Source organism: Cupressus sempervirens, chromosome 3, assembly GCF_028749045.1.
Source record: "Cupressus sempervirens isolate cs-2001-9-10 chromosome 3, ASM2874904v1, whole genome shotgun sequence".
In the NCBI taxonomy this organism is placed as follows: Eukaryota; Viridiplantae; Streptophyta; class Pinopsida; order Cupressales; family Cupressaceae; genus Cupressus; species Cupressus sempervirens.
In genome coordinates, this window is record NC_143120.1 from 1,006,701,872 (window position 1) to 1,006,715,194 (window position 13,323).

Below are 13,323 nucleotides of genomic sequence, written 5' to 3' on the forward strand. Positions count from 1 at the left end.
TTAAGTTTGGTAAATTGGGATATAGTTACTGAACCTAAGAGTAGAGGTGGTTTGGGAGTAAGAAAGATATCAGATTTGAATAATGTGCTACTCACCAAGATGGGGTGGAACTTGATGAAGGAGGAAGCCAATTGGTGCAATATTCTGAAAGCCAAGTACTTGGGGAACCTAAAATTCTCTCATTCCACCTAGAGAAATGATCTCCGTATGGGATCTAAGATTTTGGGAAATATTGTGAAAAATAGAACCCTCTTGAAAGATGGTGTAAGATGGTAGGTAGGTAATGGTGATCAGATTAACTTCTGAGAGGATCTATGAATTACTAATAAATTGTTTACAAGAACGAAGTATGGGTCTCTTCAAAATCACCTCCAAGAGCAAGGGGGAGTAAGGTTGCTAATTTTATTGGCCCAAGGAGGAAGTGGAAAAAGATGGAGTCGCAATAGAATGCACTAGATGGAGGGGAGTTGATAGAAGAACTAAATGTTTTTCTAGAAGGGTATAGAATCTCGAGAATGGATCAAAATGATGAGTACATCTGGAAGGCCACTTCGACGAGGGAGTTCTTTGTTAAATCCACCTACAAATTAATGTTTGATAAAACTTTGGCACCACCATTACTAGAGGAATATATGGTTCAATCATTTGGTGGACCACCATTCATGGGAAAATACTCACTATTGATAACCTTATGAAAAGGGATTTTCAATTATCCAATAGATGCTATTTGTGTAAGAAAGAAGAGGAGAATATTACCCATTTCTTCCTTTGTTGTAGTTATGCTTCTAATGTCAATGGGAGGCTATTATAGAAGTTGGAGTTGAACTAGGTGTTTAAAAAGGATCTGGAGCAATTTGTGGTGAGTTGGCAAGGCCCTTTTGCCCACCTCTTCCTTTTTAGCATGTGGAAGGTTATCCCCCCATGTATGTTGGGGTATTTGGAAGGAGAGGAATAATTACTGGAGGAATATATGGTTCAATCATTTAATCTAAAAGATTAATAAATTTTGGTGGACCACCATTCATGGGAAAATACTCACTATTGATAACCTTATGAAAAGGGGTTTTCAATTATCCAATAGATGCTATTTGTGTAAGAAAGAAGAGGAGAATATTACCCATTTCTTCCTTCATTGTAGTTATGCTTATAATGTCTGGGGGAGGCTATTATAGAAGTTGGAGGTGAACTAGGTTTTTAAAAAGGATCTGGAGAAATTTGTGGTGAGTTGGTAAGGCCCTTTTGCCCACCTCTTCCTTCTTAGCATGTGGAAGGTTATCCACCCATGTATGTTGGGGTATTTGGAAGGAGAGGAATAATAAGTTGTTCAGGAATGAAGAAAGGTGAGGAGGTTGGTGTGGACAAGATATACAAACTTATCATTGAGAATATGAGTTGTAGCAAGTGGAGAAAACGGACATTCCCCTCTAGCCAACTGGATGTTAGAGTGGCCAAGGGCTGGAATTTGGAGGAGGGCATAATGGAGACTAATCATTCCAATCTGTTGGCAAGGAAAAGGACACGATGGATACCCCCACCTGTGAGTTTAGTTAAGCTCAATTTTGATGGTTCTGCCAAAAAGGAGGGTTCGGTGGGAGGAGGTATAGTTAGGGATAGCAAGGGCAAGATGCTATTGGCCTATTCTCGACAGCCAGAGAAAGTGTCTAACAATACTGTGGAAGTGATGGCTCTTTATTGGGGTTTAAGATTGGTGACAAGCATGGGATGGATAAATGTGGAGATTGAAGGTGATTCAAAAATCATTATAGAAACTGTTAAAGGTAACATGAAGGAAGGATGGGCTATTAAACGTGTGATAGAAGACATCAGACACTTATTAGTTATTTAAAATAGGTTTGATTTGAATCATATTTTTCGGGAGGAAAATAGAGTGGTAGATGGAATGGCGGTGTTAGGCCTAAATGTGAAGGGATTAAGATGTTGGAGGGAATTCAATGCCTTGCCAAATTTGTTAAGAGATTTAGTGAACCAAGAAATCAAGCATGATGAATCCTAACTGGCAAATTATTTTAAATTTTTGCGGCCCACTGCCAAGTTGGTAGACAGGATAGAGTTATGAAGGACAGATGGAAAGAAGGGATGGAAAAGGTACTTGTGATAATAAATTTGCGTAGCCTGAAAAAGAAAGAATTTTGAAGTTTGAGATGAAAGGTTTTTTAATGATTTTCCTATGCATGTTCTCGTACGCTGGGATGAGTAAAATTTCAAATTTTAAATGGTTTGAGAGTATTGGAATGATGGAAAAGATTGGGAGAGAGATAGAGGTGGTTGACACATGACATTAATTTCTACAAGGGAAGTTGTTATTATTATTAACAATAATGGTCTTTATGTTTGCTTAAGGGCTATTATTTTTCTACCTAAGTATGAAGTCATTCTTAGCAAGTGCTTCTGGATTTGGAAGGAGAAGAGAGTTTTAGAGAAAATTGCAGAGATGGGTGGCAACCTTATGTGAATTGAGCCTTCCATGATAGAGGAGAATGCTAGGAAGCCACTGGTGTGGTACATGCTAAAGGAAGGTGGTTTCATTCCATTTATGGAGGCACTAAATGAGTATGATGAAAATTTTTCCTTGTAGTTTGTCAATTCCTAGGAGGACTGAAAAGTCACTATTAATGGCTTATCATTTCATATCTCTAAGGAAGTCATCTCCTTGGTGACAGGACTAGCTATGAGGGGAAGGAAATGGAAAAAGGTGACAAGGATGGTTGACGAAGTGAGTTTGCAATGCTTCTTCTTGGAGGGGGAGGAACCTATTCAACACAGAGGTGGATTTATGTGGGAGAAACTCCTCGATCCATGGAATGAGGTCTGTTTGATATTGATGAAGTACCTAACTCTAGAAGGGAGGTATAGTGTCTGTTATTACTACCACTTTCCTCTCCTAAACCATTTTTGCCACCATGACATTATTTCCATTCCATTCTTTTTGTTGCATGATTTAGTGGATACAATTACTGATGTAAAGGAAAAATAAGGAAAGGGGTTAATTTTACCATTTTGCATCAACGGTTGATGTTTCAGCTGTATCAATTTCACCTTGCTTTGGTCCCCCTAGGATCATTGAGATTGATATTCCTGCTCATCCCAACCCTTGGCCCCAATTGGTCCCCCTTAGGATCATGGGTCCCAAAGCCCCTACCCCACAGTCATCGCCTAGCAGTTCCCTTGTGAAGTTGAAGCCCACACCCTTGGGAAAAAAAAGGGAGACTAGATAAAGGGAAAGAGAAGGAACCCAAGGAGTCAAAGGACGAGGGGAGAGGGGGCAGGAGGAGGTCGGGGAGGATTGCAAAATCTAATGCAAAAATGAAACTGAAGTAGGGGCCTCATAAGAGGAGTCAGATTCAAAGGACATGGGCCATCCTAAACGAAGGATGAAAGAGAGGTTGGAAAATTTTGGTGAGAGGAGAATGGAGGAAGATGAGGAGGGTTTGGACTCCTCAGAGTCTGGCTCAAGTGAAGGGATTAAGGAGAAGAAGGAGATGATGCATGTTTCAACCACCATAGGGTTGGGGTGTGTTAGGACCAGTTCCTTGAAACTGTGGATAGAGCACCCTCCCCTATAAAGATTTACTCCCCTATGAAGGCTTCTTCCAAGGATAACGCTAACCCCCTGATTGTGTAGGATGTTACTATGATGCAGGCAGATGGCTATCCTTGTGACAAGCAGGAGATCAACATGGCGATCAAGAAGATGACTGGCAATGATGTGTGGGAAAGAATTCACACGCTAGAAGAAAGAATGTGACTTTTGACAAAGTTTACTGTCAAAGTGACACATGAAACTGCTACCATGCTTCACCTACTTAAAGATCAAGAGGGAGACCTACCAAAGGAGGACAAAAAAATGCTATTTGACTTCATTGCGGAAGATTGGGCTAATATCCTCCTGAGGAAGGAGGCTAAGAAGCCTTAAGAGATCTCTCCTTTTGGTTTTTCATGTTGTTTTTTTGCTGGTTGTTGAACTTGGTTGGGTTTAAGGCTTTTATGCCTTTGTTTTTATATTTTCATAGTTTTTTCACTTATAATATAGGCAATATGTATGTCATGCATGTTGATACTCTTTTAGTTAAGTTTTTGGATTTTGTTTTTGTATTTTAAAGTGGTAGGGTAACGTTAGTTTTGGTTGTTGGTAATTGACTGGTAGTTCACCAGTTTGACTATTTAAGGGCCAACCCCCTAGTTTTGGCTACTTTTAATTCAAAAACAATGATCCATTCAATGAAATGAAGCTCACCAGCTTCAAAATAAATGAAATTAAGAATATTTCTGATGCACATATTGTCTTCTTTACGAGTGTGTAGATCCCAAAACATATGGTGGTTTTACGATTCAACGACGTCACATATAGGGTAGTTAAAATACTAAATTACTATTAAAAAATCCCATCAAGCAGCAATGCACATTTTTAATTATTAGTTCCTCCATCGGTAGGATACTATTGCATCCATTAGATGCAATTATAATTTTTACATAACTAATCAAAGTAAAGAATTTTTAAAATATATGTCGATAAACTATAGTTTTAAATTTTCTATCTATTTAAATGATTTAAACAAAATAATTTGTCTCTTTTCTGATTGGCTTAGAGCAATAATAGTAAGGAGTAAAATTAATTTTCTTCATAAAAAATTAAAATATTTTCTACATTCTACTTTTAATGCATTAATTATAGCTTATATCATCTTTTCTAGAAAAATAGACATTTAATTCATTTTTAGAACTATTTTAAATATAAAAATCAAATATATATTATATCAATGACATGACATATTGACTATTTTCTTTATATAAGAGATAAAACTTAAATCTTAATAGTTTTCAATATAGCTTTACTTTATTTTTAGTATTTTATATTATTATGTTCAATTTTCTATTTTACATTTTCAATTATTGATTATGAACTTACATATTTATATAAATATTTAATGACAATAATTTAATATAAATATATTAGATTTTATTTTATTTATAATTATTTATTTATTAAAGTTTATTCAAGAATATTATAAAAACTTTAAGAACTAAGTTTTTACATTTAAAAAATCAAAGAAATTATAATAAAAATTTAGCAATTTTTACATTTGAAATTATATTTGTAAATTTTGAAAATATAAAGACCAACAATTCAAATATTTTGTTATGAGTATAGAATGATTATATAAAGAATTCTTTCAAATGTCTTTTGTCTTTTATATTTATTAATTTGTAATATCTCTACTTAAATATTAAATTTTAAATATATTTTTTTCCTTCTTTCTTCCTCTCTCCCTCTATCTTTATAACTTGTAAATAAATGATCTCTTTATTTTTAATAATTAACAATAAATGATTTGATAATATAATTATTAACTTTCTAAATTATTTTCTTTGTATAGTTGATCTTGTAAGGGTGCACAAAATAGAAGGATTACATTTTTATATTTTAGCATTCTATGTACTCATTATCAATGAATAATCTAATTAATCTCACATTGTATTCATACACAATTAATTTTGTAGAGAAGAATGTTGAAGATGACTTTTAATTCACCTACAACTGTTTATAAACTATGTGAATTGTCTATTTTTCTCTATTTTTGAATAATTTTCTTTGAACATATTTATCTTTTATATTTCTTGTATTATAAGGTGATATTGGTGCTAATATACCATAACACCATCTTATCTGGAGTGAGATTTTCTATCTAATGCAAGCAAGCTAGTTTTACATTGTTCAAACCATAGCAAGTCACTCACATCAAGATTCAACATAGACTGTCTCATGTAATTATCAATGCCATTGACAAAATATTTGAATTGAGATTCTAATTGTAGCAAGACTGTGTATCCAACGCAAGTAAGTTAGTTTTACATTGTCTCTCACATCAAGATTCAACATAGATTGTATCATACTATTATCAATGTCATTGACGAAATATTTGAATTAAGATTCTGATTGCATACATTATAGACATGTAGTGTTGCAATATATATTGAATTTTGGATAGCAAATAGTTTTTGACCACCTGAAATTCTTTTGAAAGTTAGCATTTAATATCTTGAATGGGAACATTGCTAGAAAAATGAGTGAATTTATTTAGTTGTGGTGTAATTATCTATAATAATTGTAAAATTATAAACTTATTTACCACCAAACATCAGTCTACTTATTTACCACCAAACATCAATTTCAAACTCGTTCAACTTATTCTTGGCCCTTTACTTATCCCCCACTATCTTCAATTCTAATTGAGTTTTATTTAAACTAAAAATTCAAATGACAGGAACTATGACACTTGCCTCTCTTGTTTCACAAGGGAAAACAATTTCTAAATTAATAGCATGCCAACTTCCATTATTAGCCCTCTGCTACTCATCTGGCTGGTCTTTGTCAGTTTTGACAAACTGCAGACGACAGACAAATATGCTGTCAAAATTTATCATACACCAACTTTGTTACAGCCCGGAGGAGCAAGCTTAGCAAAAAGTGATCTTGTAAAATTAAATCTAAGTAGAAAAGATACAAGAGTGACCACTGATTCCCATATTTTAAATCATTCTGAATCTTCTTCAGGATATATTTTAGTCGTCGATTTCTGTTATGAAGTTTAATGCTATTCCCCATTGCTACAATGATGTATTAAATCTTTAGCTCTCCATAAGAGTATGACAGTGAGGCATTAGCTTAAGATTTCTACAACAATGTGAGAAATTCTCACAAAAAATCTACAATCATCGTCCAGTCATATAAAATGGAACAGGCTTCCCTTCATCTAAACCATACAATTACAAGCGGTTCGGCTATAAATTGTAGAGTTACAGTGAGTAGCGCAGGTTCAACCCACGGCCTACTCGTAACCAAACAAAACAAATGCTAACCTTGCTGGAATTAAGATCTTTTCACCTGACACTTAGAAGCCTTAAATTTGAATATCTGTAAATCGAGGACTAAGAAAAAGTTTCAATTCGTGCATTATTTATATCTGCTCGTGAATCGGAGACTAGTCTCCGATGAAATTTTGGGCTAATTGAATTTGGGACTAAGAATTTGACAACTTTTTCTGCTTTGGCATCCGAAAGATCTGTGCTCTCCAGTACTTTTTTCTTGGATGCCTTGGAGATCGCCTCAATTGAGCCTATGCCCTGCATCAACTGCAAATGGAATTTGCTCACGAGGTAAAATAAAATAAAATAAAATATGTTGTGCGTTCTATTATACGATTATAGTATTACCGTGTGAGCATCATGAGTATCGATCCCGGGAATGCCTGAACACTTCAATGCAAGCCTCCACACTTTCAACTAATGTCTTCCGCTTCAAAAGAACGAGCGACTTAAGGATTTGTAAATAATTTAATACAAATACAAATATGCAAAGTTACTCACCTCAGTTTGGATCTTTGCAACCGCATCGTGCCGTTTGATTTCTAAAACAGAGCACAAATAATAGTTGACGAGATAATCATGAAAATGCACGAGGCAAGAGAAAGACGGGAGTTAAAGAAGTGAATTACCTTCATGAATAAGTGCCAATTTCAGCATCTTCTCAAATCCCATGCAAGGATCGCGCACTGCTACGAATGCAGGCTTCTGTAGAGCCATACCTGACCTGATCTTCCAAAAATTAAACAAAACCTTATATATCGGAGAAATTTCACCACGGACAGAAGGCAAAGCAAATTGGCGGCATTCTCTATTTCCTTACCCGAAATAAGAATGTATGAAGGCCTGGTTGTCCTCCTCTGTACGAATACTCGCAATCACATACAAATTCCCAAATTGACTTCTCATCTTCTCAATTCTGTCAAGAAAAGGGATTAATGAAAAGAATCCTTACAAATAATCAACGAAGATGTACAGAGGAGCTTTAAACCTATTAAAATCTTCCGTGAGATGTCCGGATTTCCAGCTTGTGATGAAGATGAAAGCGACTGAAACCCCCGCCGTATTGCAAATGAAGTCCTGAAAAAATTGAAGCATGGCGTAAATAGCATGCAAAGGGTTTGGAAAAGTAAAGAAGCTAGTGTTAGGGCAATTACAGGCGAAATCTTGTTGAAATTAAGTGTGTAATTAGCTGCCCTGAGCAGGGAAGAGAGCGGATGTATCAGATGAGGATTCTTATCTCTCCATTTCGAATTTATGATACAAACTCCAGCCTTCTTTCCTGCTCCCGCCATTTCTTCTCTCTCTGAACTAGTCTTCCTTTGCAATAAGATTTGCCCTTCACATTTATTAATCCTTTTTATAGGAGAAATCCCCAGCCCTTTCGTTAGGGATGGAACTTAGTTACGTTAATGGGTGAAAGGGTATGGATGTGGTTATGGACTCTAACCACGGAGGGAGTATTAGTTAAGTTGAAGTTTCTTTTGGTTAATTTAATTAATTACTAGCACTTGTATCTAACAGGTTCAAGGATTGGCCGATTGTAAAATATTCTACTCATCTTTATAATATCCACAATTCCACTTCTCCGTCAAGGTAAGGGGGTATGTGCACCATTATTAATGAGATATCTTTCCTCTCACGACAAGTGTAGAGAGATTGATCTAAGAAATGTATGAAGAATTTTCTCTCCAAATTTGGCTTGCAATCATGGAATAAACTTTTTACAATGGGATAAAGACTAAACAAAAGAAAAACTCCCAAAGGCTCAGAAGACTTAAGAGGTTTTAACCTCCTTTCACTTTGTTCACAATATTTTTAGAAATTAATGTGTCTTGGATTGTATAAAGGGGACAAAAGAGTATAAGTAAAATAAATTATCACTTCAAAATTGACATTAAATTTTACATTAGAATTCTTAATTGTGTATCATTTTGGTGGATCTAGATTAGTTTCATAAAAAATGTGATAGATATAATGTCTTCAAGAATTCCTAATAAAAATACGATTAAAATGACTGTCATATTAGAGTAAAGAGGAAAGATTTGGGCGATCTGAAATAAATGCCTGCATAATGAAAAGATAGGCTAAAAAGAAAAGGAAAGAATAATTAGACTTAGTTGGTGAATGAGATAGAGTACAAAAAGCGAGCTAAACAAAACGTTATAAAACAAAGTAGCCGAAAAGGTAACTTTTAACAAACTTGAATAGTAAAGTCCAAATTCTGGTGAAAGTGACAGGCAAGGAAAATATAGAGACCAGATATGGAAGCTACCTTCACCTTTTGAAAGTCCAGACAGTAGAGGATGCTTTTCAGCCCGGTCCAGAATTAGAGATTGTGACTACTACTTCAATGCCCATCAGAAGGTGTTTGGGAGGCAGTGAAGGGAATGGTTGGAGAATTGTTCCAAAATTCAACCCACCACTAGAAAATTAATGTGGATATTGAAGAAATGGTGATGGCATGGGGACTAGAATTGGCGTTCTTGGAAGAAGAAGTGGAATGGGTGATGAAGTCGCTATTCCCAAAAGATTTGATTGTTGGGATTGATTCCTTGTTGGAATGGGCATGGCTGGAGAAGGGCTTCAATTACAGCGAGTGCTATGTAGATGAAGATGAGGGAAAAGTGCGAGGAAAATTTGGTTTTATTTGGTGGCCAACTGGGGTGGACAAGGAAGCTTACAAGGAAAAAATAAGAGTGGTGTGGCTCGGGTCGATGGAGGAGATTCACATTTACAAAGAAAGGGATGGACAAAAAGGGTGGCCAAAGTTTTGCGTTTTGCTTTTCTCTTGTTGTTCATCGATGAAAACTAGAGGGATGCGGTCCAAATTTTTGGGGTTTTGAAGTCATGTTTTGGGGTGGCAAGCTTCTCGTCAAGAACAAAGAAGGAAATCAAAGAAAATAACAGAGGGTTGGGAGCCTGCAAAAGAAAAGCGAAAAAGCTATGGGGATAGGTTCATGCTGACGAAACTTAGAATTTGTGGCAGTAGAGGATAATCAAAGGATAGATCCGCCAACGCAAAAGTGGGCAAAGGAGCAACGAAAGTGAAGAATGTTTGCAGATTTTGGACAAAGGCGAAGAAGGGCTGGATGCAGGATTTTTTTAGGGTTTCATATAAAATCCTATAAATTTTGATAAAGTAATGTGTAGCATGTGTAAGCCTGATCAAATGGGCAATAGTTGAATATGTATACAAGATAGATGTTTAGATGAAGATGATATAAGTTGTAAAAAAGTTTATGGGAAGGCTATTGTTTCTAGCCTATATATGTATCTTTAAAAGTCTTTAATAAATAAATATAAAATATTGTTACTGACAAAAAAAAAATGAATTCCCAATAAGATAAAAAAATTACAATACATTTTTTTTACAAACAATATTATGCAACCAAAATCTAAAATAATAAAATATAATAACGTAATCATACAATGTTTGAAAAGTTCTAATAAATTATATTTTAGAGAAATTATTGTTTATATTATATTATATTTCACAGTTACAAACAACACACAAATGCAATACACATTCAATATATTAGGATTTAGTCTAGTAATCAATAATAAGTTCATTTATATGAATTTTATTTGAATAAATAATTTATGCAATCGTGGAAATACATTAAGCCAAGAAATTCAAACAAACATGTAAGAAAACATATTGAAGCCAAGATTTAGGGCTTTTGGAAGCCCAATACATCACACTTACACCTATCAATGTGGAGTTGCAGCCAAAAAAAACCAACAATGTTTGATCTCCCAACAAAACAACAAAATTGTATAATTTATTTAACTGAAAGCCCAATACATCCCTCTTACACCTATCAATGAGGAGCTGCAGCAAAAAAGCACAAAACATGTTTGATCTCCCAACAAAACAACAGAATTGTATAATTTATTTGAGTTGTAAAATCTGTGAATGGGAATTTTGCATTAGACAAGAAAGTTAGTGAATTGACTAATTGACCTAACGCTCTTCATGAAAATGATCACTTTGAGATCTACAACCCACACAAGACTAAACAATATTCCTTTTGTAGCTCAAACACATGATATATTGGTGCTTCTATTTGGTGAGCTTGTTTGCATCCCACCTAGTCCTAATTCTCCTGGTCATTCCATTGCCCCAGTGTAGTTTCTCTTATAACTTTTGTAAGTTGAGCAATAGGATTCATAAAAATGGTCAAAAAATGGTCATTCCTTGCTTGATTAAAAATTTAGGTATCTGTGTCCGTTATGTTAATGATTCATTTGCAAGTTACATATGCAAATATAGGAGCAATTATAAAGAACAAGGAAGTTTGTGAACCAAAATCCTAAGTCAATTTTTAAAAATACCCGTACTCTGTTGTTAATTTTACTAGCCAGAATAGCTAGTTACCCTTTGCAATTTAAATAACTTGTTAGTCCAAATCAAAACTTTGCATCCAGTTCCTATCAAAAAATCCACTAATCTCTCTTTGATATCATTACTCCACCAACACTCAAAACGTAGATTCTAATCGCTACAAATTGAAGTACTAATTTAGAAAAGAACCCCTTTTTTGAAGGGCGAGTAATCCCCTTTTCTATCAACATGCCAACACAATTTTGTATATCAAAATTAGGATTATAAATAAGTGAGTAAATAAGTCTATAATTATCTAAAAATCGTAGTTGTAATCCTCTGCCTTGCAAATTTAATTCGTTAAAAATTATCTCCATCCATTCGACTTATCATTTAAAACCAATTTATTGTGAGGAAGAAATCAAATCTAGCATTATCTTCCAATACCCTAATATATGTATTATCTTCCAGAACCCTAATATATGTATTTTTTATGTAGAAACGATCCAGACTAAGAGCTTCCTAATTTTTGATTTAAATGTTAAATTTCTTGAGAATACAAGCAATAGCAAAGGAAACAAAACAAATAGAAGTAAAGGCGGAAAAGTTCATATATTTCAAGCTCTTTGATTAATCATCAAATACCAAAATAAAAAGATGAATGTTTTTCAAAAATACTTTCTATTGGCGGTCATTTTGCCCTGACCGTTAATGGTGGTAAATCTTCAAGTGGCCACAATGCTTATGTCAATCAAACACTTGAAGCCCTCTTTTGACTGCCTATTTCCAATTCAATGTATTTCCTCTTCCTCTTTGGCCTTATTGAGCATGAGGTCTTCATATACCTAGCCTTCATAGCTAATTCCACCAAGGGTTTTTTAAAATCCAGATGTAATTTCAATCTTTCTTGATCAGATGGGCATAATTCCATGTTGTCAAATGCTGATAACTTCTTTTTTAAGTATTTGATGACCTTTTTCATCCTCAAGAAATCAGCTCTAATGGCTATACGATCATCCAAATATGATAACTGGTCCTTTATTAATTTCATCTACTTTATGAGCACTTCATTTTCAACTCTTAGAAATGTGTGGGTGCTTTTTGTGCGAGACATATAGCTCCTAATCTCTGCTCATATTTCATTGTGTAAAAATCTGCAAGAAAAGTGATGAACAAACAAATATGGAAATATATCAGTTCAATTCATGCAAGGAATCTGTAAAATTTAGCTATCAAAGGCAACGACCCTGATCATTAAAGCCAATAAGAACTTACTAACTTGTAAAAGATATCTTCACCCAACCAAGAAAGTTTATTTTGGAATTTATTGTAACATGTAGCCAAGAATCCTAAAACTTGTGAGAATGTTGTGTTCTTGACAAATAAATAAGAGACTACAAGAAATTTGAATCTTGATAAGAAGCATACAATTGACATAAAATACATTGAGAAAATGAATTATGACAAATGCATGATGAGAATGATGAACAAAAATGTAGATGAATTTTCTTAGATACTGCCAAAGTTCATAGGCTAAGCAAGGATTTTTAAAAATCCTTACATGTCCCTCAGATGCGTGTGCTAGCCATGCTCTTTCAGAGTCCCTGTTCTTAGCAACAACATCATAACACTAACAACACCAAATAAAAATTGTAATTAATTGTGAACCTTTCTAGATTGGAATAGAAAATATTAAATTTGAAATAAAAAATTATACACAAATTTAGTATAATATCTTAGAGCATATGATCTCAAATTTGCAACAGAAAATAAACATTGACGAGACCCCGTAAACCTTGTCTCTAGCAGAAGCATTGCAATTCAAACATAAATCCTAAAGTGTGAGAATGTTTAAATGTAACATAGAAAGCGATAGTTGGAACACAAAATTCCTACAATGGAATTCCTAAAAGAAATGAAGGGTTAACAACTCTTATGTCAAAAAGAAGGATTTGCATAAAAAATTATGGCAAAATAAAACAAAATGAAACATGATACAAGATACAATGTCCCTCACATTTTGTGCTTGCTGCTCATCATTAGGCCTCCCCAAACTTGTCTGAGACAATGAAATGGGGGAAATGCAATGCAAATATGGAGCCAGGCCACTTGGA

The 13,323-nt window shown here is 34.4% G+C and overlaps 1 pseudogene across 1 annotated transcript; it reads right to left on the minus strand.

Annotated features, from left to right (window-relative positions):
• Positions 1-6,885: 6,885 nt before the first annotated feature.
• LOC149570144 (protein PARTING DANCERS-like) lies at positions 6,886-8,205 on the minus strand (annotated as a pseudogene). The gene is made up of 7 exons (XR_016361793.1): positions 8,040-8,205; positions 7,874-7,962; positions 7,706-7,801; positions 7,515-7,609; positions 7,387-7,427; positions 7,234-7,315; positions 6,886-7,152 (listed from the first exon to the last, which is right to left on the minus strand). The product of XR_016361793.1 is annotated as a protein PARTING DANCERS-like (transcript).
• Positions 8,206-13,323: the final 5,118 nt, after the last annotated feature.